Here is a 24,214-nt window from a genome sequence, read left to right as displayed (position 1 = left end):
GGATCGCTTGAGCCCAGGAGTTTGAGGTTGCTGTGAGCTAGGCTGATGCCACTGTACTTTAGCCAGGGCAACAGAGTGAGACTCTGTCTCAAAAAAAAAAAAAAAAAAGAATAAGAAGCTGAAGTACAGGTATTTCAGTAAGAAAAAAATAGCTCTTAATGAAAGCTATTTTACATTATTACTAATAATATTATACAATAACCTAATCATGCATGCATTGTTTCACTTATCAAAATGATGATGGCATAATTAACATAAGTACATGAAATCTCCTTCAACTGTGAAAATTATTTCCTCATTCATTCAACAAATATCAAGCACCTATTGTGTGCTAGGGACTGTTCCAGATTGCTTGGAATACGTGAACAAAGTAGACATTGTACAAATCTGATGGCAATAAGTGTAAGAGAGAAAAAATAAGAAAAGTAGAAGATAGAAAGTGAAAGGAACCTCTATATTGGATCACACGGTTAAAGAAGGCCTTTCTGATAAGGTGACATTTAGCCTGAGATGAAAAATGTTCCAGATAGATAGAAGAGCAAGTTCCAAGTCTCTGAGATACAGGATTGAGAAAGTCTGTCATAGTTTTTGGCATACATAGCCGAACGCAACCTGGGCAGTGGGGGCAAAGTGAAACACGAGTAAAAAAGGTATTCATAAGTCAGGGTTGTTTGTAGAGGTTTGGTTGGTGATGTTTTGCTTGACATACACAAATGATCAATAAATATTTCTAAAATAAGTGCAATGGGCACCAATGGTCAGCTGATTCAAATACAAGAGTTCTTGCCCTTTAGCAACTTCCTATGTTATTGTTGAAGCACCAGCCACAAATAAAGTTGTTAGAAATCATTCAAGACTGTGATAAGAAGAAGAATGAGCATTGAAAAGAGCATAAGCTTTGGAATCAGACAGAACTTTGAGTCAGACTCTTCCACTTACTAGCTATGTGACCTTTAATAAGTTATTTAACCTCTGTGCCTCAATCTCCTCATTTATAAAATTGACATCAAAGTGCATTTCTCACATAGTTGCAAAGATTACAATAGGTGGTGCATTTGAAATGTTGAACACCACGTCTGACACATACTTAATAAATTGTAGCTCCTCTCCATTTCTTGCATGTGCCTGGTGCTTTAAAAGTAGATACGCTGATTTACCTGAAACCATCATACTTTTTTTATTTCAAAAATTAAGAGGGGACAAATGTTTTTGTTACATGGATAGCTTTTATAATGCTTAAGTCAGGTATATTAGTGTGCCCACCACCTGAATAGTGTTCATTGTACCTGATAGGTAAGTTTTTACTTCTCCCATCCTCCCCTGCTTCCCCCTTTTTAATTTCCAACAACCTTTACTTCTCTCTGTGCCTATGTGTGCCCACCGATTAGTTCCAAATTATTAGTGAGTACATGTGAACATCATCATATTTGATTCTAACAACAGTCCTGGGGGGCAGAGTTGCAGTGAGCAGCATGGTCTTCAAACACACAAAATACTGAAGGAAAGGAAGTGTTCATGGCCAAATTAGCTGGGGGAAGCATGGCTTTTCTCCTACACTAGTCATTCAACATCAAGAAAGCAATAGTTTCCTCTGTTTAAGCCCTGAGTACCAGGCAAAGAATACATGTCAGTCCTATTTGGAAAGGGACAAGAGTAGTATTAATGAAGTCATTGGTAATTACCTCTCTGGGATTTTTAAGAGAGTTGGCTGTATCACATCCACTGGGTTGAACCACATGAACATGCTGACATTTGACTGGTTTTTACCTACAAAACTATAATTTCATATGATTCAACCTAATACATCATTACTTAATTTTTTAAGACTTTGTTTAGTTTTCTTTATTTTCTTTTCTTAAAAGCTGAATCAGGGAAGGCTAAGACATTACTTGTTCCTCCCCACCCTCCAAAAAAAAGGGGACAGAATTGGCTTCCATTTGGTACAGGGAATAATGAGTACCATGTGATTGTCAGCCCATAATGTCATATTATTAGCCCCTTTTTGCATTTCATATTTACAGCAGCATGTGGCTGAGTTCAAGCTTGTCTTTTAATCTTCCCCTTGTTCTGACTATGGGCAGTGGAGTTTGATAGGTCTGTAATTTGGGTAAATGCTGTGCGGGAGACTAAAGAACAGCAGGAACAAATTGGTGTCATTCTGTTCACATGATAGAGAGAGAGTGTAAAAAGGCAGTTTACTTCTCTGGTTGGGAGAAGATGTGAACTGTTAGTGGAAAGTAAATTGCTACAATGTAGAAAAATGAACTGAATGGATTTTTTTTTTGGTGGAGGGGGTTAATACTGAAGGGATTGTGCAGTATTTGATGGTTCAAGATGACATCATTTGAACTGCAAAATATTAAACCCTTAAGGGCCCTTTAGAGATTATCTAGTCCAACCCTCTTTTATAGTTGGGTAATAGAGATTCAGAGAAGGAAAGCAACCTTCCCAATATCACACAGCTAATAACTGCACTTTTCAAAATGATGCATGCCTAACCCAGGGAGCAGCTCTAGGTATGTGAGAGGAATCCAAAACAACAGGATTAACTTGAACCTTCTTGACTCTTAGTGCATCATCTTTACTACAGATTGGTCATTTAATATAAACATGAATAATTCATAATCAGACACACAAATTAAAATATTCACTGAGCTATCACTTTACACATTTCAGGCTGGAAAAAATCAGAAATTTGGATAATGCCAAGGGTTGGAAGAGAGGAGGAAAAAGAAGAACAAGCTCTCTTTCCCTGGTGGTGGGAGTCAAACCTGGTGTAGCCATTCCAGAGCACAATCTGGCATGACTTAATCTCATGAAGCAAACACACATTCTATGGCCCAGCAATTCTCTTCCTGGTATATACTCCAAAGAAATTTGCACATGAATCCATATGGGGACATGTACAAAGATGCTCCCTACATCTCTGTCTGAGGAGGCAGGTACTTGGCAGCCATGTGGGTGCTCATCCCTGAGAAAGTGAACAGGTAAAATGTAGTGGATGTGCATGCTGGAGTATAATGCCTCAGTGTAGTATCAGGTTAGATGTACACATGCTCTTTGTGTACACAGTGTTGAGAGGAAAAATGTAAAAATTCAAAGAAGATATATAATAAATACCATTTTCCTACATTAAAAATACATGTACATACAACAATACTTTTTGAATAATACATTCAAATAAAAAGATACACACAACACATGAACACAGTTGCATATGTTGGGAGAAAAAATGGGAAGGGGATAGGAGGCTAAAAGGGAATAAAATTAAAATGAAATAAACAAGAGATGGAATGCCAGATTCACATGAATTTTGAAAAGAAAATAGTAGATTTCAAGTAAATGTTCTGCTTGTGGCTGGCTTTGGACTATGTGCCCAATCCTATGGAGAGTAGAAGTGGGAGTGGGGTCAGGGAGATTCTGGGTTCTATCCCTAGGGCTATTTTGATATAAGAAATCAAGAGGCCCTGAACCACTCAGTGTAACCATGGGCTTTGCTTATAGACCAAATTATTCCAGCTCACCTCCTCTTCAGAACTCCCTGAGGGATGTCTAGGCCAAAGTTGCATGCTGGACCTACTTTCTACCATTCCCAATGTCACCTCTTTGTTACTTGGCTCCTGGAGGGAGAGTTCCCTCCCCAATCACCCTAATGCCAGGCCTGACTTCCGGAGCTTTCTCTCCTCAGCAGTATAAAGTTTCTGCTACTTCCCCTGCTGGCTTCTGCCAGGAGAGTTTTCTATAAGAGCTGTCATTGTGTATTAATATTTAATTCCTGGCCAATGGCAAATGACAGGCCACAGTTGTTTTACAACTTTCCAGCTTTACAATATGAAGGAATGCTATTAGAGCCGCAGAGCCCAGAATCTTGGGGCATGGAATTCAAAGTCTGAAGGCACATGAAGAAGACAGAGAAAACAGGGATACCTCTCCATCAAGATCACCCAGAAGGGCTTAGGCAGAGAAAGAGAGTGTGCATGGAAAGGGGAAGAGCTTGGGAAGGCCTAAAAATTTGTAGGTGAGTGTGAGAAAAGTGGGGCTGGCAGAACAGGTTTCTCAGTATTAATGCCTTATGTTTATAAAGAGAACACTGATGAAGAAAACAAAAGAACAATCTGTGAGGCTCCAATAAGACAGAGAGAGCAGCTGAGGAAGTAGTGTTAACTTGCAAGCTAGCTGTATTATTTAAGCATTCCCATATTTACAATCTGTCTTGCTGCCAAAGCTAATAAAATTTCCAAGAGACATGGCTTATCAATTTCTCAGCAACACAACAATCTCAAAAGTCATTAATGTAGCCTCTATGTGGATCACTTTAACTCATCACTACTATATCATTTACTTCTTTGGCCCTTTTGCCGTTTTACGAGTGCCAGCATCTCTGTTGTTCTGTAGCATTTATCCTCATCTCCAACAAAACAGCAAAGGGAGATGAGGAGCTCCTGCCAACCAGGATCAAACAGTTCCTATCACTAGGATTACACATGGTGTTAGGGAGTTGCACTTAACTCATGGGAAACAAGCACTGGAAATTGCTTGATCAGTTTTATTCTATTTTTGAAACATTTAACCCCTCCAATATGATGTGCAGAAGAGTGGGGTACAGAACCAGTCAGACATGGGTTCATGGCTTGGCTCTGCCTCAGCATGGCAAGTTTTTTTATGCCATGAAGAAAACTTTAATAGTCTTCAAAGCAGAAATTTTACAGTTAGCATTGATTCACCACACTTTACAGGAGATATTCCAAACAGGTTGAAGTAAATGTATTTTTAAAAATTCCCCATAAGGTTCTATAGAAAAGCTGGGTATGATGGCTCATTCAGGAAGCTGAGGCAGAAGAATTGCTTGAGCCCAAGAGTTAGAGGCTGCAGCAAGCTGTGATTAATACCACTGTACTCCAGCCAGGGTGAAAGAGAAAGACTCTGTCTCAAAAAAAACTTCTACAGAAAAATAAAGGCAACCATTTATAATTTAGGGGTAGGAAAACTTTTAAGCAAAATACAACAGGATAAAGGAAAAAAAGCCTGATTTGTCTAGATACATGAGAGAGCAATAAAAAAGAGCTATATGATAAAAACACTCAATTTGAGATTCTAGCCCAGATATCTCCCCTGAACAAGATACTCAATATTTCCACTTGTATGTCTGACAGACATTTCCAAATTATCACATTCCAAACAAAATACCCAATCTTACTTCCATGAATGTATAGTCATACATTGCTTAAAGATGGGGATAGGTTCTGAGAAATGCGTTAGGGGATTTCGTCATTGTGCAAACATCAGAGTGCACTTACACAGACCTAAGTGGTCTAGCATATTGCACATCTAGGCTATATGGTACAGCCTACTGCTCCTAGGCTATACCTATACAGTATGTTACTGTCCTGAATACTATAGGCAACAGTAACACAATGGTAAGTATTTGTGAATCTAGACATATCTAAACATAGAAAAGGTAATGTGCTGCGGTACTACTTTATGATGGCTGTGACATCACAAGGGGATAGAGGATTTTCAGCCCCATTATAATCCCATGGGACCACTGTCATATATGTGGTCCATCATTGACCAAAACATCATCATGCAGCACATGACTGTACTCCTCTCTTGGCCTTCCTATCTTGGCTAATGTTCCTGTTCTTCCAGTTATTCAGCCCCAAATACCCTAGAGTCATCCTTGACTCCTTTTCCTTGCTATCCCATCCAGGAAGTCAGCAAATCCTGCCAGCTCCACCTTTAAAATGTATACAGAATACAACTCCTTCTCCCCTCTTCCTCTGGTACCATCCTGTTCCTCGATCAGGCCTGAGGCAAGCATTCAGTGGAGGGGAGATGATCGGCCCAGAGCTGCTGTCTCTTCTGGGAAATGAGGTCCAGAGCCCGGCAGCTCTGAACAAGCAGAGTAGGCAGCCTAGTTCACCTGCCTGAAACCTGAGTTTCTGAGTCTGTTCTGGTCATACAGGCCAGCCACAGATGACCTGTCCCTGCTCAGGGGCCTGGGGTTCCTCGTCTCTAGCCTTGCTATGGTTTTGTGGTCTGGTCCAAACTTGTTCACAGCTAGGTCACTGAGCTGATGCATGCTCAAAGTCACAGGAGGCCTGGCCAACTCACCCTACAGGACTGACCAAAGGATGTTAATTCCATCCTTTGTGTTCATTTCTGGGAAATGTCCTCCACAGACAGAAAAGGCCCACCCCAGCACAAGACTGGAATGGCCCAGTGACCTCCTCTGGGGCACCCTAGCACTCTATCTCCCCTGGGTCCCAGCCCAGAGTCCAGGACTCCAGTCTCTTTGCTTGGTCCTGTTTCCATGGGGCCCCATGGCCTCTGTGACATCATGATGCAAATATCTGCTGTCTCCGATGATGATTTCTGCAAGGTTCCACCACAGTGGCTCACCCACCACTCAGAAGGCAGAGGTAGCATTTTCCCCACAGGTTCTGAGGTCTGGTTTGGCGGAAATACCAATTCATCTACTCCACCAGCTGTGTGTCCTTAGCAAGTAATTTAAGCTCTCTCCATCTCTGTTTACTTCACATACAAAATGAGGAAAATAATACCTATCTTATAGGTTTAGTAGATATGAAGAACAAAGCACAGATTTCAATATGATTAGTTTGGAAATGTTGAAATCAGACATCTTTTTCAAAGACCAGGGAGCTGAAGAATTAAACAGGTAAGAAGAAAACAATTTTTTTTAAACAACAGGGACAGGATCCTGAGAATTCAATTAGATAGTGCATGGCATTTGTTCTCTCTTTCTTCCCTCCTTCCTTACACCCTCATTCAAACTTGCTTAAGCCAGCACCAGAACTAGGATGAGGCACTAGAATGAAGCAGTAATCAAAACATATAATAGTTTAATGCAATAATTCTTAAAATCAAAATTAATACCAAAAAATCCATGAGGAAGAAAACATCAACATTTTGGAATAAAGACAAGATTTGATTACTGTATTAAACCAAGAAGTAAGTGAGCATAGAAAGATTGAATTTTACACCTTGAGAACCTACAATTCCAGGTAAACAGAATCGCAAATTCATCCTACTTGGTCAAACTCGTGGCTCAGTGTTGCCCTCTGTCTCCTTACGCCTGTCAGGAGCTCAGGAACAAAGGCGGGCTCAGTGGACAGCTTCTGGTTCCCTTGGACATTCCTTTGTTAGGGTGTGTGTGAGGAAAGGAAGAGGTTTCAAATCAGTATAGTGACACTGGGAGCTACAAACCAGGCAACTCTCTGGTGGTTCTTTCTCTTTCCCCATTCTTACCTTCTCAGGATTTGGCCCCTTTCTAGTAAGAGAAAGTTATGGGAAGAAAAAAAATGGCCTCTTCACTACTGATGTAGTTCTTCATCTTTTTCTATGGAGGACTCTTGTCTTCATCCACTTTGTGCTGCTATAACAGAATATCTAAGACTGGGGAATATACAAAGGACAGACATTTATTTCTCACAGTTCTGCAGGCTGGGAAGTCTAAGATCAAGGCACTGGTAGATTCACTGTCTGGTGAGGGTCCAGTCTCTGCCTCCAAGATAGTGCCTTGAACACTGCATCCTCTGGAAGAGAAGAATGCTGTGGCCTCACATGGTGGAAGGTGGAAGAGCAGAAAGGGACAAACTCTATCAAGCCCTTTTATAAGGGCACCTAATCCCATTCACAAGGGGAGGAGCCCTCATCACCAAATCACCTCTTAAAGGCCCAATCTCCTAATACTATCACATTGGCCAGTAAGTTTCAACACCTGAATTTTGAGGGGATGTACTCAAACCATAGCAACTGTCATAAAAAGGTCTCCTCGATTTTTCATGCCGGGAGCACAGCCTGATGACATAACAGCTCTGCTACCTCCATGGACTGCGCAGCCTTCACTTTGCATCTTGCAAATCAATGTGGCTGCATTTGTGGTAGCTGGGGCCACGCGTGGCCGGCACCACCTCTGGGCATGACAGCAGAAGGCAAAGAAGGCCTAGCAGGCGCACGAGAGGGACCCTCAGCTGAGCGGCGTGCAATGAATGACAGGTTTTCTGTAGATGCCCATTGTCAGGTTGTGTGGGCTGAGCCCCTAGGCCACCTGGGCTGGGGCAGGCAAGGAGAAGCCCCTTACTGGACTTGGCCCCAGTGGATAGACAAGAAACTGCTGGTCATGCCAGCCACCCACACCATTTGCTTCTGCAACCCCACTCCCTCCATCTCTTGGCAGAAGAACTGCAAGGAGTTTCCTGGAGAGCATCAGGAACATTGGGTCAGGGCATCAAGGCCAGCTTGCCTTCTCTCCATGCTGGGTTCTGCCATTACCCAGAGCACAACTAGAGAGCCTGCCTGGAATTCCAGAACAAGGTGAGCTGCAGAGAGTGACTTCACAGGAAGGGCTGCTTTGGAGGTTTGTCTTATAGCAGACAATTTTCTGGGGTCCACATGCTTCTCCAACTTCCAATGACATCTTGGGCCTGCATAAGCTGTAACCATAACTACTAAAGTAGGCTCTGCATCTGAAGTGAAGAAGGACTCTGACTAGTTATCAGATGTAACCAAGGAGCAACCTAAAGTAGCAGCAAACCAGCAGAATCAACCATCTGATCCTGAGGAGAAAGGTTCCCAGCCATCTCCTGCAGCTTAAAGCCAAAGTAGTGTATGCTGCCAGAAGAGACAGAAGGAGCCATCTAAAAGAAGGGGTATTTCTCAGTTCATACCTCCATGGCTAAAGAAACAAAATTCACTTATTAGTGGCCAAAGACGGAGGAGATAAGAAAGAGCCTACTCATGCAGTTATGGAAGAACTGGTCTTAGATAAAGAGGAACTCCTTCTGGAAGAAAAGAGACAGGCCAAGGGTGATGCTGAAGAAGTGGCTCAGAGGAAGCCAACTGGAGATTAAGGTTGAAGTCAAGGAAGAAAAACCTTCCATGAGCAGAGCTGAGAGACAACCTGCTGAATTAGTAAGTAAGGAGAGAGAAGAGGAGAAGGTAAAGGAAATACAGGAAGACAAATCAGGAGTAGCAGCAAAATGAGAGACCAAAAAAGTGCAGACCAATGAGCTAAAAGCAGAGAAGGCCTCTCAAAAAGCCACTGGGGAGACCAAAACTGTCCAATGTAAAGTGATCCTCTTAGATGGCACTGAATGTAGCTGTATATAGCTGCTGTATATACTGCTACATATAGCTGCTAAGCGACAAGTGTTATTTGACAAAGTGTGTGAACACCTCAATCTCTTGGAGAAGAATCACTTTGGACTTATGTTTCAGGAAAACTCTGAGCAGAAAAACTGGCTAGATTCCCCCCAAAACAAACAAACAAACAAAAAAAGAGACAACTGTAAAATCTTCCCTGGCTGTTCACTTTTAATGTAAAGTTTTATCCTCTTGACCCTTTTCAATTGACTGAAGATATCACCAGATACTTGTTGTGCCTTCAGCTCTGGTAGGACATTGCCTCTGGCTGCCTGCCCTGCTCCATTGTTTCATGCCCTCTTGGGATCCTACATACTACGGGCTGAACTTGGAAACTATGAACCAGAAGTTCATGGCAGTGTTGACCTCAGTGAACACCAGTTTGCCCCCACACAGACTAAGGAGCTGGAAGACGTGGTGGCAGAGCATTACAAAACCTACAGGGGCTTGTCTCCAGCACAAGCTGATTATTGGTTCATAGATGATGCAAAGGGACTTTGCATGTATGGTGTTGACCTACATGATGCCAAAGACTGAGAAGGTGTGGACATCAAGTTGGGCATGTGTGCTGATGGCCTCCTCATTTACAAAGACAGGCTGGGACTCAATCATTTTGCTTGGAGAAAAATCTTGAAAATTTCCTTAAGCTCAGTAACTTCTACATTAGATTAGGACTGCAGAGATGGAACAGTTTGAAAGCACCATTGAATTCAAACTGCCAACCACCGGGCAGCGAAAGGACTATGGAAAGTATACGTGGAGCATCACACTTTCTACAGGCTTGAACAACCTCCAAAGGCCAAGTTCCTGAACTTGGGGTCCAAATTCCACTACAGCGGCTGCATCCAAGCCCAGACTTGCCAGGCAAGCACCCTCATAGATAGGCCAACACCACACTTTGAGCATGCTTCTAGTAAACAGGTCTCCTGGAGTCTTGATGGAGCTCCAATTGGTGTTGTGGATCACAGTCTTATGAAGGATTCTCCTGTCTCTGCTGGGGAGATTTCAGTATATCGCCCTAAAGTTGTCAGCATTGAAACGAAGTGGCCATTTCATCAACTTCTAAATCTCTCTTTGGCAGATTAAGGATTCTGCAGCAACACACGGGCTCGAACGATCATTCACCGCTGGTCCATATGCACGTATGCAGGCCTCTAATCTCTCTGAATCTCACTCTCTTCACACTAGCCAGTGCTTGGCATGTAACTGATATGTATATGTCTGAAGAATTAAACACAAATCTGTAAAATGACAATAAGCATAGCTTTCTCACAGGATTGTTGTAAATGTTAGGCAATGTGTAAATGAACTATTAGTGTAGTCTAAGCTTTATATATATTATAGTGTTTGGTATATGGGAGGCATTCAAAATGTGCCCACTTCGCATTGGTATCTCTTTCCCCTTTAAATTCCATGCTGGGAATACTCAACTACTCAGCCTCTCTGCCCTTTCCTCGAATTTCATTTTAGCATCCATCTTTATGGCTGTGTCATTTGAGTGACTTTTGCTGGTTCCTATGTACCTTAATCACTCCTCTCTTTCCTTTGTCTTCACCAGAGCATCAGCGTCTGCAAGTTCTATAACTGGATTTGACCTTCACATTATCATACCTGTTTTTAGTCTACCCCTCACGGATGAGATATGCATGAGAGACGGGGAGAGAGAGAGATAGACTGACTCTGAAACTATTAGGGCATCTTTGCTTTATTCCCCTTTATCACATTGGAGTCATACAGCTCTGGGACCCAGCCCCAACTTCATCTGAGTGACATTAGGCAAAATATTTCACTTCTGGAAGTTTCAGTTTCCTCACCTGCAGAATGGATATAATACCATCCCCTTCACAGGGTGTTGTGAATACTAAATAAGATCATTCATATGATGTGAAGCACCACATCAGACCACTCAGAGCCTATCTTGTTATCTCCCCCAGTTACCACAATCCTGGATCCTGGGTTTTGAAGGCTTTTTTGTTTTGTTTTGTTTCACTGAACTATATCGGGTAACTATTCTTTTCTAAAAACCATAAATATCTACCAATCAGAATAGTCCCAAAGGTCAGTATTACATCTGTGAATTGCTAAACTTCTATCTAAAAGAGAAAGAAAAAAAAGTCCTTTTTAGTCTGAACAAACATATTTTGGGAAAGTGTAAAATTTCAATTGAGTTAAATTGCTCTGAATCTAGAAAAGCCATTAAATGATAAATGCTTGCAATCTACCTTCCCATCCACTCCCACCCCACCCTGATACACACACACACACACACACACACACACACACACACACACTCATACTCACACTCCCTGACAGTGGTCAGGCTATCTATAGCATGTTCCCAACCGTCGTTTTTGATGTAGAATCTGGGTAAGTGGACCTAAGAAATAAAGAGCTGACATAGACAAGAGGGATGGGGGAGGAAATAAAGACAAGAAAGTCTTCATGAGCTCTATTTGAGAGAGAGGTTTGGGAAGATAGAGTTGGGGAGAAATAGGGCTGGGAGGCAGCTGTGGTGTCTGGAACATACTGAGAATGCAGGAAATGGGAAAAGGGATTTTGAATAACTCTTTCTGTTCCTTATGAATATACTCCATCTTTGGCACTTTAGAAAGAGCTTGCAATTAAGATTTCAACTACCCTTCGATCAGTTTATATATGGGACTTGTATTTCATTGACTGTAACATTGTGAGACATGGGGCCATGAGGGAATTGGGCTTTATTCCAATTATACAGCAAGACCTCTTAAACCAGGTCAAATTGTTTTCTAAACCTACTGCCTCTTTCCTTACGGGAATGGACACAGTCTTTAACTGTGAAATCTTTGCAAAGTTCTCCCAGGAGTCCTGAAGTATTTTCTCCAAAATACATTAACTTCTTCTACAGCTTTAACTTCTTCTGCAGCTGAAAATCAAGCTCTGTTCCTTACTTGGCAGGATCTGTATCACTTCCAAATTGAATCTTAGATTATTAATGACAAGCTGTCATTTATCTGTTAGCACTTTACAGATACCATCTCATTTAGTTCTTATAATAACTCTGAGACATAGGAATTATCATCTTCATTTTACAGATAAGGAAACAGACCAGGGAGTTGAAGTGACTTTTCCAAGGTCACCTAGCAGAGCCATAATTCAAACCCAAATCTATCCAATGCCATGACCTGTGCTTTCAACTACTACACTTTGTTGACTAGAAAAAGGCTAATTGGTTACCTATCTTGGGAATATAAAAATTTTAATTAAGTACCCAAGGACTAACTCTGTACAGAGCTAGCAGCAGAGATATTTTTGAGTAGAGGATTCTTTCTAGCAGAAATGTTGAGCAAACCACTTCATCTCTCTGAACCTTGGTTTCCTCAATTCTAAAATGAGAATACTAATACCTGCCACACAGGGTTGTCTGCATAATTACATGTAAGAAAAATAACAATATAGGTGTTCAAAAATGGTGGCTGTCATTGCTGTTATTAATATTATTGCCAAGAGAATAAATGGATTTTTATAGAGGGAGTAGTAGTTCATTCAAGTGACTAAGGTAGCATTGGTTTTGGACAAGATACTGTATGTCCAGTATCAGTTATTTTTATTGAGTGAAATTAACAAGAAACAGTGGTTTGGGTTGAGATGAGAGCAGCCACTCTGAAGTGAGAGGCCTGCCTGAATACACAGGGATAGCAGAGGGGAATATCTCTGTGAAAATGAAGGAAGGGGGCAAAAGAACTAAATTTAAGGAAGTGAATGTGAACATGTGGAAAAATCAAGGAAGGAAGATGAGTTAGGAGGCAAGCCAGAGCACCTACAGAGAAGGTTTTAAAGCTCAGGAAATGCTAAGTATATTAATGGGTGGAAAATACCACTTAAACTGCACTTCATTTTGGCTTTCAAGGTATAAAGGAAGGAGTATGTGCTCATTAGGTGTTACTTTTTGAATACAGAGCAGAGAAAAGAAATAAAGTCTCAGTGATCTTGGCCTAAGGTACTTATAGGAGTAGCTGCTTCCACATGCACTTTGCAGAAAGTTTAAATGAGGTTACTGAGTGCTCCCTATCCCCACCCCAGAAATGAAACCTGTTGGGATCCAGTGATTAATCTGTTTCTCTAGAACTCATCTGAGGACCATTTTAGAAGTATAGCCAACAAATAGCCTATGAAATGTGGAGGGAATCAGATGGGGAAAGAGGTCCCAGGTAGGCCAACCTTCCTCCCAACAAACTGTGAACCTGGAGAAGAAAATCACTAAGGGCCCCAGCTTTTCAGTTCTTCCCCTTCTTCCTCCTCAGTGCTCTTCTCTTCTCAGCCTTGTCATACCCACTGACCGCAAGTGATTTGTTGCAAGACTGGAATTTCTTTGCTGTCCACTGTTTTATTGTAAAAAAAAAAAGATACATAAATTTCATAGTCTATTCTATCAGATACTGCTATGGACTGAATTGTGCCACCCTCCCAAATTGATATATTGAAGACCTAACCCCCAATATGATGATATTTGGAGATGGGGCCTTTGGGTGGTAATTAGGTTTAGATGAGGTCATGAAGGTAGAGCCCTCATGATGAGATTAGTGTCTTTATTTGAAGAGACATGAGAGAACTTGCTTCCTCTCTCATTGCAATATGAAGACACAGCAAGAAGACAGCTGTCTGCACAGAAAGAGAGCCCTCACTGGGGAACCCACATGGCCAGCACCTTGATCATGGACTTCCAGGCCTCCATAACATGAGAAATAAATTCTTGTTATTTAAGCTACCCAGTCTATGGTATTTTGTTATAGCAGTTGAGATCACTAATACCAATGCTGGCTTCAATATATAAATGATGGTTTAAATCATCTGGAAGTACTTAACTTCCCTTTCCTCAAATCTTAAAGACTGACACTCCAGAAAGATGTGTCTTATTTAACCTAATGGTTTCAGTGTCCCCTGCTTGTAAGGCCAATCTGAGAAGCAAAGGCACAGATGGTCCCCTTGCCCAGACTTTGCACAATCCAGGAGCATTTGCATTTCAACAGGAAGAGAAGCCCCAATTTGAACGGCACTAGGTAACAGAAGCAAGTTTTGTTTTTGGTTTATTGGAATCACTCTAAACCCCCTGTATTTCCACACTATGTGCAGAGGCTTACTCCATCTATGGTTTGGGCAATACTGGCTTCAAGGAGTCTCTGATAAGGACAGCACAGGCTGGGCACATTGAACGGATACTAAGAATAAGCAATCAACACACAGCAGTTGCCCAAATCCACTCACCCACCTAGAAAGCCTCTATTATGTGCCAGGTATTATTTGACCTAGTATCCAGGAAAAATAAAAGATCTCCCTTTGCCCCTAGGCCCAACCTGTCCTCAAAATTCCTGTTCACCATCCCTTTATCCAATAGAGAGCTATAATTGCTACTTATAGAATATTGTAAAGCTAAGTACTGAGAAAAAGGTAGGGCCCTCCCCACAATAGCTCATTCTTCATAGCACTGACCTCTAAACATTATGTGTTTTCCTTTGACATTCTCATTCATTATGGTACTAGAAAGATTCAGCCCAGAAATAAGAGGATCATTAAAAAAAAGTTACCAAGTCTCAACATGGCTTTGTCCCAGAGTGGCAGGTGAATTACTTTGCTATACTTGAATGATGCTCAAAGTATCAAGTTCATCTTCCAATTAGGTAGCAGATTTGAGACCTCTTAGAGGCCTCTCTTAGAGGCCTCCCTAGCTTAGCTCATCCTATCCTAGTCTTGATGCTTTAACAAAAATACCCAGGAAATGGTGATGTAAGTCAAAATTATATTTTAGAAGCCCCCACATATTTCAGGCACTCTCAACACCTACTTTTATTTTTATCTAATAGTACTAGAGAGGACCTCACTATTGAAGAAGAGAATGTGTGATCCTTTGTAAGTCATTTAAGCCATTTGTGTCTTAGTTTCCTCAACTGTCAAATGGAGCCAATATCACTATTACTGTCCCTCACAAGGATGATATGGCAGTAAACAAGTCCCTCCTGTGAGTGAGTGATGATGAGGAAGTGGAGAAGCCAGTGAGAGAATTGTGAGGGCAGATGCCAAGCAGTTCTTGTTGAGAGAAGGAAAATGAAAGAGCAACAGAAGGAATATCATGGCAAGATTAAGAAAGCTTAGCAGCACTCAAAGTTAGAATTAGCGAAACTACGGCACAGTGAGGATCATATGTGAATATAAACTCTCGAGGTGACAAGAAAGATGTGTTGAATTTGGGTAAGACGAATGGAAGGAAGGAATGGAGGGAAAATGAGAGAGATTTAAAAATAAAACAATCCTGGGGATCTTCTAATGTGTGTCCTGTGGGGCCTGTACAACGGTTCCAAAGACATTGAGAAGGGATCATTAGCAGTGGGAAAACCCTCTAAAGAAAAAAAAATTGCTGTGAAGTTACTTCTTCAGATAGGAAAGAAACATCTAACCAGGCAGACTGGGGATCCTGCTTATTGACGTATTACCGAGGTAATATAGACTAGTGGACGTGCCCATGAGCATGGGCTTTGAATACACAAAGACCTGGTTCTGAGTTTTTCTTAACCATTTACTGGTTGGGTGACTTGGACAAGTTAACCTCTCTGAACTTCAGTATCCTCCACTGTCAAGGAGGAACAATAAGAGTTCTACACATAGGATTGTAGTAATAATTAAGTGAGATGTTGCATATAAATGCTTAGAATAGAGCCCCACCCATAGAAAATGATTAATACATGTTAGCTATTATCAGCTATTTGCCATTATCATCTTAGTCAATGACAGACGCAGGATCAGGAGCTATTAGCAGGAAGGAACTGCTGAGGACGGCAGGCCCATGGGAGGAATGCCAGCGTGAAGGGATCGGGGGTCCCAGAGGTGGCATATGAACATAAGGTTTCTAAAAGATGCTGAGCAGAGAGAAGTGGGGACCCTGAATATTGAACAGGAAGTTCCAAGGACAAACTCCTCATCTTTTAAGATTTAGCTCCTGCCCAGCCATGTGTACAGACAGCACTGGAACAAGCTTCTGGCTATGGCCACTGCAGAAACCCTACCACCTTGCTCTTTCCAGACTCCCAGAGAGTAGAAATTCCCACAGAGGCGGCAAAGAATGCTAGATACTGTGCAGGGACTCTGGTCAGGTGGCACTTTGCACCCATTGCTTCTACATAAAGCCAGAATAAGACAGAGAACACTTGCCAAGCCCAGTGCTCACCGAGGCAAGGCAAGGGAATCTGCTTCCCTCCTTCTATCCCTCTCCTCTCTAAAACTGATTACTTCTTATGCCACCTGTTTGATACAGTCAAAAGCATGCTAGTTAAGAGGTCTGGAGTCAGCCTGGCTAGGTTTGAAAGCCAGTGTGACCTTGGGCAGGTCATAGAATCTCTCTAATTCTTGGTTTTCTCACTTATGAACTGAGGATAATAGAATTGACTTTCCTTACAGGATTGTTGTGAGGCTTACGCAAAATAATACATGTTAAGTTCTCCTGGAGCCCTGTATACATGTAAGTTCTAGATAAGTGATAGCTCTGGTTCTTCACTTGTCATACATTGTTCTCCTGACAAGCACACCATAGCTTACTCCCACAGTGTAAATGGCATCTGAACAAATGTGCTTCAAAATCAAATATTCATTGAGCAGGACAACATTGGGGCTTAGGGGAAGGGGCGAAATGGGGAGATGGACACACAAATGCTCACCCTCAATTAACTCCCACCTGCAAATCTGCCAGTCTTTCCCCTCTCCGGGGACATTTGGCAAGGGGCTTTTGAAAATTAACAGTGGGTTTTGAGGGGAAGCATGTCTTCTGCATCTCCCATCTCATCTAAACCCCAAGTCACCACCAAGAGACAGCAATCTCATCAGGCAGATCACAAAATTTCAGACCAGGAAGGGAAGGGTCACTCCAGGTCATATAGCAAAACCTCCTCTGAGGCCCAGAGAGGCCAAGTGGCTTGCTCAGAGTTCTGCAATAAGTCCGTGGCTGAACTGGAAGCTGAAGCCAAACCTCCTAATTCTTGTGCAGCTTCCCAACAAAGGCAGCACGTGACAAAATATGAAAATTGCACAATGTCCCACTGAGAGTACAGCACTGGCTGTACAATGGCATATATTATACAGGGAATAACAATTGTGCCTCTTCTCCGCCTGCTGAGCTGTGTTTGGCAAGTTGTTGGTACTGAAAAAGGTGTAGCTGTAATTCACTGAATACTCGCCATCCCCTCCATGAGCATGCCATGTGTTCAGCCATTTGCTTGCATGTAGATTGCTTATGTTATCGGGAATCTGCAGATCCACCCAGCCCAGATCTATGAACCACTGACAGCTCCTCAGAGGCTGAGGCAGGGAATACTTTTTTCACCTTTTGACAGTCCTTGGCATTGTTCCCAATGCTAAAGGAAGTCTTGAGATGCTTTTGGCGATGGCCAAGTCTCTTAGTAATGTGCCAATAAATGTGGAAAGAAAAAGAGGGGAGATAGGGAAGGAAAGAAGGAAGAGTAGGGTGGGAGGAAAGAAGCATGAGGAAAGAGGGGGTAGTAGGGAGTAGGAGGATAATGGGTGGGTCAGGAAGTTTACTGAAGTTTGTCATACCTTTTTCAAGAACAATCTAGAACAGTGTTTCTCAAAACATGGGCTGTGGAATAGAGTTCAGTGGGCTGCCACACAGAAAAGATTTCTGTGAGCCAAAAAAAAAAAGAAAAGTGTGGGAAAATTACAGTAAGCAACAAGTAATCAGGTTGCTTTTCTGCAGTACCACTTGGGGCCTTTTCTCTGTTGATGAGACAGAGACAGACACCTGTTTGAGTTCTACAGATTATAGTTTCCTGACACCTTATGTCAGAGACCTTGAAAAAAGCTGCTTTTGAGAATTATGAATCCCTTGCATATGATTTTGTTGTACTATTAAACCAAAACTTTAAATGCTATGACATATTTTGTTTTCTTTATTAGCATTAATAATAAATAGTTACAGCTACCATATGTTGAGCCTTTACTATGTGCCAGTCAGGCACTGTGCTATGCCATCATTTCAGTTAACCTTCACAGCAACCTGATGAGGAAAGCATTATTATAATCCCCATTTTACGGATGAGGAAATTGAGGTTTATAAAAGTTAAGTTGCTTACCTAAGCAAATATAAAGTAATTGAAAGAGCTGAAATTTGTCAGATTACAGGGCACATGCTCAGTCATCCACCACACCACTTTGGTGACTAGATGAGAAACCAGCCCATTCGACAAAACAGCAGATCTTACTGTTTCCTTACCAACCACTGTCAGGGACTGTAGAAATTCAATTCCACAGTCCTCTCTTGGCCTCTGCAAACCCTACTGTCCTTCCACGCTCAACCCAATTCCCACTTCCTCTGGGAAGCTTACCCTGACTCTTGGTGATATACTCCTCAGGGATTATTCCCTCAGCTCAGTCCCCCTCAGCACTGTCTGTATGAGCCTCAAAAGGTTTTCAAATCCTACTGACTTGAAATGGTCTCCAGCTTCTCTGGTGTAGCTGTCTTCCCTGCCCTGTTGGACTGCATCGGGAGTTCACACAGTACAAGACTTAGGCTCGCTGGTTCTGGCTGCCTGGTTCTCTACCAGCTGGTACAGTTCCATAAACACAGTAGGAACAGGAAAGTGTGGCTGCAGTGCCACAGGATGGATGAGAATTTGATTTTTTAAAATTAACCTTTATTGTACTGCTTTTCTAATGACCAAAGCAATATACATTTGTTGTAGAGAACTTAGAAAATACACACAAGCAAAATGGAGAAAAAATAATTTTAAACCCTATCATCCAACCACCCAGAGAGAAATTTTGTTAACAGTTTAACAGCTTAATGCACATCCTTTCACATCAGTTCTATGCATGTATGCACATATTTTCCATCCAAAGGGCTCAAACTATGCAAACGAATTGTAACCTGCTTTAACTGTGAAAAAGACATAGTGAACACTTCGCTATTGCCTTGAATGTGCTTTGACAATATCATCTTTAAAAGACTACAACATATTATAGTACATAATGGAGTCAATTTAATGAATTATTTCATATTGAACACTTAAATTGTTTCAAATCTTTTGCTATTAAGACAACTGGGAACAACATAAATGTTATCACTAGAGGAGTAAAGAAAATATTTGCAACAATGAATGTAACCATTCAATGGAATACTATGCAGCTGTTGATGTATAATGCTAAGTGATGGCATGGACTAATTGCCAAGGAATATTATCAAGCAAAAACAGAAAACCAGGCCGGGCGTGGTGGCTCACGCCTGTAATCCTAGCTCTCTGGGAGGCCGAGGCGGGAGGATGGTTTGAGCTCAAAAGTTTGAGACCAGCCTGAGCAAGAGTAAGACCCTGTCTCTACTAAAAAAATAGAAATAAATTAGCTGGACAGCTAAAAGTATATATAGAAAAATTAGCCGGGCATGGTGGCGCATGCCTGTAGTCCCAGCTACTGGGAAGGCTGAGGCAGTAGGATCGCTTGAGCCCAGGAGTTTGAGGTTGCTGTGAGCTAGGCTGATGCCACGGCACTCTAGCCCAGGCAACAGAGTGAGACCTTGTGTCAAAAAAACCCAAAAAACCAGAAAACCACAATATCACATATGTAAAAGGACATTTGTGTGTGTGTGTGTGTGTGTGTGTGTGTGTGTTTATATGTGCAAAATTTTTTTCTGGAAGAATATGCAGATACAAAAAATACAAATCTTTCAGCAGTGGTTTTTCCTATGGAGGCATGAGACTAGCAATGGACAGGGAGAGGTTTTCTTTTTATTATATACTCTTCTAAAACATTTGAATATTTTATCTTGTGAAATACACACATACACAGTACCATAATGAAAAACCTTGTCACTAAATATTTGTTTATAGTTATGATAGGTCATTTTTCAATGTGTTAGGGAAGAAAAGGCAGGTATAAGTTATACTGGCACTGAGTTCCCAGGAAGGTTAACAAAGGAGTATACATGGAAGAGTATCCCATGGGAAAACCCAGGAGGCACCCTCTACCCCATTACAGAGTTGCTGAAGGGCTGGCTTCCCAGAGGGATGTCCTGTCACAGACTCCAGAGTCCAAAGGGAGAGCAAGGCTTTTGATTCTTGCTCTCAAGCAGTGCTTTGTCAGCTGTGTTTTCTGAAGCCCTCAGAGTCTGCTGAGAGGGACACCAAAGTTCCAGGGGCCAGCTGCCATTTCACTTAAAGCAGATTCACTTTAAAAAAAAATGTGGTAAAGTACACATAACATAAAATGTATCACCTTAACCATTTTTAAGTGTACAATTCAGTGGTATTAAGAAAACAGACTCACTTTTAACCTGATTCATACATTGCGGCTCCATAGTTAAAGGACATTTGATAGCTAATGCTTTAAACCCAGTACTTCCCAACTTTTCCAGGACAAGGCACAGGTGGAAAATGACAATGGTTTTTTTTTGGCACACTGAAGTAGAATGATAAATTTGCTCATGGCCAGAGACAAAGACTGCTCATGGGCTTTGGCTGCCACAGTATCTACCAGACCACCTGGAAGGATCAATAGCTCAGGACACTTGTAGCTCACTCAAGACACATCAGTATGCCACAACTTCCCAGTTGGAAAGCATCATTCAAAGGACTGAGGGAACCAACTCTCAAAACTGAGAATTCAAATAAAAATGCCAGAGTTGAATGCCCTTACTTGAATGGCCTATGATTAGCAAGAACAGCCTGCAAAGGGGAGAAGGGCAGAAAGGGTCTTGGGAACTAACTGATGTCAACACAGCTGAAGCCCTCTTACACAACTCAATCTGAAGAGAATGCTATGGGAATCAGTTGGTATGTTTTACAGATGGTTGCTTAATCTAGCAAGTCGGTTTAAGTAAAGGTCAAAGAACTTCTGTCACTGGTAACATGCCCCTGAGTGCAAGTGAAAGCTCACTTTGCTTCTGAGATCTAGCACAGAAAATGGTCCCAGAAGAACTCCACTACTCCTAAAGTAGAGGGTTTGCATGCTGTCACTGGGGCTACAACTGCTAGGTTCATTCAAGTCAGGCAAAGTTTGGGGTCAGAAACACTAAACCAACCCACTAAACAGAGAAGCAATTATTAAGATCCAGGCCACACATCCTTTTGTCTGAACGTTGGCCCAAATTCCTGGGGAATAAGGAATATAGGAGGACCCTATAGAAAGCAAACTCCTAAGAACCCAAGGACCCTAAAGAAAGTTGTCTCCATGATAACAGATTCTGAGAAAAAGAGGCCTAATTTGTAGCATTGTGGAGGTAGAGGCAGACAACCTCTAAGGCTTTTCAGGCTCTGTTTTAGAGGCAGAACTTCATTGCTATGCCCAGGCAGTCTCTCTTTCTTTCATAATAACTAATGTTTGTGAACATTCACCATATGGTAGGCAGTTTACATGCTTTATTCCATTTAATCCAGAGGATTAAATGAGTTAATCTAGGTAAAGCAGTGAGGATAGTGTCTAGCATAAAATAGACAATAAATAAGAGCTGAAACAAACAAGACACTCTCAGGTGGATATAATATCATCCATGCTTAATGTTTGGGGCAACTCATGCCCGGAGAGGTGAGATAACTTGCCTAAGGTCAAATCAAAAGTAAATAGCAAAGCAGGGATGCAGGCACTCTGCTTCTAAACTACTATGCAGTTATTCCATCTATCCAAGCAGCCAACCAACCAACCAATGAGCATGTTTCTAGGCACCTATTGTTCCATGCACTTTCAATACAGACATGATTAAGTTTCAGGTCCTGTCCTCAAGAAACCCAGAGTCTAGTCTAGCAGTTCTTAGCTGGGTGTCATGTATGAGAAGAGACAGAGTTACACCTGGTGCTGCCCTCATAGGAGTGTCCCAGAACTCACAGCTCATCTTTTCTATGTTGTTCCTCTACTATTCAAGTTAAGTAGGCTTATAAGAAATCTATTATAAATAAACATATATATTGCACTTTTTAAAAATTGGAGACCCACTGTCTGTTGGAGAGACAGACTTAGAAATCAGTAACTGCAATATGGCCTGTGTATCGGGATGTAGGCACACAGAGAAGGGAACAATTAATTCCATCTGGGGTCAAAGAAAGATTGAAAATGCAGGTGGGTAGCAAGGAGGACATTACCTTCTCTTCCAAAACATTACAGAAGATGAGGCAGAGCTCACTGGAAGTCAGGGAAAGGCAGTCAGCCTGGAATAGGAAAAGGAACAAAGAGGGACACAATCTGTCTTCCCATTTCCTTTAAATCCTATCTTTTTGACCTAAGAATAACATAGAGAGAGAAAAGGCCAAGAAAGAGAAGGCAAAGAAAACGGATTCTCAAGAGGGGAAACCCAATGAGGGAAGAATAAAAGTTCTCTGCCACCGGATTTTTTTTTTTTTTGAGACAGAGTCTCGCTTTGTTGCCCGGGCTAGAGTGAGTGCTGTGGCGTCAGCCTAGCTCACAGCAACCTCAAACTCCTGGGCTCAAGCGATCCTTCTGCCTCAGCCTCCCATGGGTAGCTGGGACTACAGGCATGTGCCACCATGCCCGGCTAATTTTTTTTTCTATATATATATATTTTAGTTGGCCAGATAATTTCTTTCTATTTTTAGTAGAGACGGGGTCTCGCTCTTGCTCAGGCTGGTCTCGAACTCCTGAGCTCAAGCGATCCACCCGCCTTGGCCTCCCAGAGTGCTAGGATTACAGGCGTGAGCCACCGTGCCTGGCCGCCACCGGATTTTAATGTGTAACAGAACTCATGCAGATTTGTTTGGAACTTAAAGATATAGATCAAAGTGGGAAAGTGGGAAGAAATACAAAAGAAAGCACAAAGGGTATTCTTAAGTATCTCCTTTTTTGATGGTCATAAGTCTTAATACCAATTTGAACTGTTTCAAGCTGCCTTAGTACCCTTTAGTTAATTGCAATGCTAAAGTCCTAGCCTAATGGAAAGTACTGTGCATGCTTAATCTGTATTGTATGTAAATATACAATGATGCAGAGAGAGAGCTCTGCATCACTGGCCAGAAAGACATTTAAGCCTCCACAAACAGGCAGGCAGTGCCGGTCTTACTCTCCGAAGATCTCCTGCCACTGCCCAGGAGTGAGTGCCAGGAGGATTCCTGTCTTGACAAGGAATGAGAGCTCCACGTAAGTAACCTCTGGTAAACCCACCCAATTCACCAAGCTGGATTAGTCCAGGTCATTTCTTTGGTCCATTGGTCTGTCTGCACACATCTCAGTTTGGAGGGCAATTTTTCTACATTATCCCAGGATTTTCCCAAAACAACCAGAAGAAAGGGAAAATAAGAGTCTGGGGGATCATGCTCTGAGGTCATACTGAAACCAACTGCTCATTATGGGGTGGAGGTAGGGGTATGTGTGTGTGTGTCTGTGTCTGTGTGTGTGTGTGTGTGTGTGTGTGTGTGTGTGTGTGTGTGTGTGTGTGTGTTGGAGGAGGAGGTAACTATCTCTGTAAGTCTGGTGGGGTGTAGAAAATACAGGGTGTAGTGCAGCTAAAACGGACTTACTTGATTCTGCCATAACTTCTGGAATGCATCCAGGAATTCTAGAATAGAACTAAAGTTTGCACTGACTCTTAAAAAACTCACAGGAATTAGCCACGTAAAGAGCGAATGGGCCAGTAGAAAGAACTAAAGCACTAAGGCAACCCAGAGAATGATAGGATTGGTGAACTTTAGGTCCTTTGGCTTGGCTGGAGTTTTGGGGTACACAGGGGGAGTGATGAGAGATGAGGCTAGATAGAGAGGAAGGAAAGATCGAGGGCAGTGATAAATGGTCTCATACACTGAGGCAGTTCCTGGCTGTTGTCCCCTCAAAGCCGCAGCTTCTCCAGAGGACAAGCACTTTTCATTCATTCCCCTCTCTGTAGTGTATTAGAGGACAAGCAAGGAAGTGGCTAGAGTTCATTTCAGTATAAATGAATATATTTCAGCAATATTTTTCAACAACATAAAACATAACTGATTATTGCCATTTACCTGATTTTGGAATTGGAACATTTAGGTACAATTGTGCACTTCAATATAAAAACGCTGTGCAAATTGCACAGTAATTCCAACAGAAA

At 41.9% G+C, this 24,214-nt stretch overlaps 1 pseudogene; it reads left to right on the top strand.

Annotated features, from left to right (window-relative positions):
* The first annotated feature begins 7,849 nt into the window (after window positions 1-7,849).
* Window positions 7,850-10,251, top strand: LOC123628161 (annotated as a pseudogene).
* Window positions 10,252-24,214: the final 13,963 nt, after the last annotated feature.

The sequence above is a fragment of the Lemur catta genome, chromosome X, assembly GCF_020740605.2.
Source record: "Lemur catta isolate mLemCat1 chromosome X, mLemCat1.pri, whole genome shotgun sequence".
Classification (NCBI taxonomy): domain Eukaryota; kingdom Metazoa; phylum Chordata; class Mammalia; order Primates; family Lemuridae; genus Lemur; species Lemur catta.
This window is presented reverse-complemented; position numbering and strand designations above follow the sequence as displayed.